Source organism: Mytilus edulis, chromosome 11 (genome assembly GCF_963676685.1).
Source record: "Mytilus edulis chromosome 11, xbMytEdul2.2, whole genome shotgun sequence".
NCBI lineage: Eukaryota > Metazoa > Mollusca > Bivalvia > Mytilida > Mytilidae > Mytilus > Mytilus edulis.
Genome location: NC_092354.1, coordinates 79,870,741 through 79,873,271, shown reverse-complemented (window position 1 = coordinate 79,873,271; position 2,531 = coordinate 79,870,741).

Sequence of the window (2,531 nt, the reverse complement as noted above, 5' to 3'; positions counted from 1 at the left end):
TATCATTCTTTATATATATGTCAACATACTAAAGATAGTGATACTTTAATAAAATACAGCTTGACACATAAACTGATCGTAGATACAAGATTTTAAATTTCCTATTTGCGTAAGAATGATATCGAATACACAATACAGAATATTTTTGACATTTAACATAAAAAGTTTAAACAATTAGAAGAATGATAACTATTTAATATATTTGAGCTGATAGTTTTCCTTGATAAGTGTTTAGTATGCGTTACACTTTCACTTCTGTTTTCTTACTTTGTAAAACAGAACTATTTATTTTGTAACAACATATTTCAGTTCTTCATTTTTTGTTGTCTACGTTTCAACACAATTATTTTCATTTACCTGTGTATATTATTCTTTTTGGCGGAAATCTTATTTGTTCAAGGTTATGTTTGAATTTCAGATTTTTTTAACAGCGATATACTACTGTTGCCTTTATTCATCCACTCCTTGTGTTATTGATTTTGTATTGATATTCTGACATATATCAAATTTATTCGTTCAATATGTGTTTACTTGTGTCTTCTGATTGAAATAATCCATTTCAATTGATATGTTATAGTGTGTCTTTTATTTTGTAATCTAACACTTTTGTTTGTGTAAGGGTAAAGGTTGGTACCTATCAAAACGTTTAAACCGCTGCATTTTTTTTTGCAATGGTCCTAAGTAAGGAACCTGATATTTAGCAGTAATCGTTTGTTGATGATTTTCATAATTATTTTTCAGTTCTCGTTTTTTTGCATAGATTTGACTTTGGTTTTCCGTTTAAATGATTGTAGACTATTCCTTTGGGGTTTTATATAGCTGATGTTCGGTGTGAGCCAAGGCTTTGTGTTGAAGACTTTGACCTGCAAAGGTTTGTCTTTTACACATTGTGACTTTAATGGCGATTTATTGGCACGCATACAACATCTTCTGTTTTCTATATAAGATCAAAGTAGTGACCGTAAATCAAAAACACTTACTCAATTTATTTTAGATTTTAGATACTATCTATGTGAGGAATACATTTCCTGCGCTGATTTATATTCCAAATAACTAAACATAGTTTTTAAGGGCTACATATACATACTCTTTCATTTTAAGAGTTGTGATGTTCGTATGATAGTCATTTAATAGTTACTTATGGAATGAATGAAGTGTATGTAGAATCCCATAGTTAAACTTTATTCCTCTTCATTTTTTTCTTCTTTTGGTTGGTATTTTGTTACTTAATTGTCATCCAAACAAGTTGTATCCCGAGGTGTATTACATCCGATGCTAAACCATAGATTTGTTAATATTGATTATCAAATGAAACATTAGATCTATTAAATTGACACTTGTTTCAGAAATAGAAACTGTGAAGAATTACAAAAGAACTGGGGTCCAACACGATAACAATTCAAAACAAGGCGAGCGGTAATCGTAAAATGGATAAACACACAGACTTCATTCAGTACAACAATGTATATCAAATTAAAAAGATAGTAGCTCGAACATAATAACTGCGGCGTTGACTTTAACATAATTAACATTTTCTGCATCACCCTTTATAGCAAAAACAGTGTAAGTTGTTCTGTCGTTTCACACAGCGTTGACATCAATGGTGTAACTGGTTTACCGATCAAAAGATCAGTGACATTAAAATAGCAGTTGTCCGCTGCTTCGTCTTTTAATATGACATAATAAAACAATGGAACCTTTCCTAAGGAATATGCAAGTTGTTGTCAAGTTGTTTGATGTGTTTGACATTTTGATTTTGCCTTTTAATTAGGGACTTTCCGTTTAGAATTCTATAATTTTGTGATTTATATTTGTTTTTCCTACAAAAAAATACTGTATTGGCATAAATATAAACAAAAAACCATGGAGAACATATCAAGGGGATTTGGCTATTAAGATAAAGAAAATAAGTCAAATCATGTCCTCACAAAACATTACAATGAGACAGAATACATATAAAAAAGAAGATGTTGTATGATTGCCAATGGGACAACTCGTCACAAGAGACCAAAATGACAGAGAAATTAACATCTATATTTCACCGTATTGCCTTCAACAATGAGCAAAGCGTATGCCGCATAGTTAGCTATAAAACGCCCCGAAATGACAATGTAAAATAGTTCAAACGAGAAAACAATGTCTTGTAAATCAGGGGTCTCTAAAGGGTCGTTTTCAGCTGTATCATTTTCAATTAAACCTTTCCACTTTTCAGATTTTGGATATGGAGTGTTACGTGCTTTCTCAATGTTTAGAATACAACATATCTCTTGAAACAACAAGCTTTCAAATTGCCTGACTTGATCTGAGTGTATCCAATGAGGAACACCAATTCTCACAATGACTTCTACATCTATAATCTTAGCCCCAGTCTTAGCTTCCATATTTGGCATAGCAAAAGATTCCCTCCACTTTCTGTAGTAGTCAGAAACTTCCAAGATATGTTTGTTTTCGGGCAACTCCCCAAGGATATATGTAGCTATCCTTTCCATTTGCCCATTAGCTCCAACTAAAGTCATTGGAGCTCTTTTGAA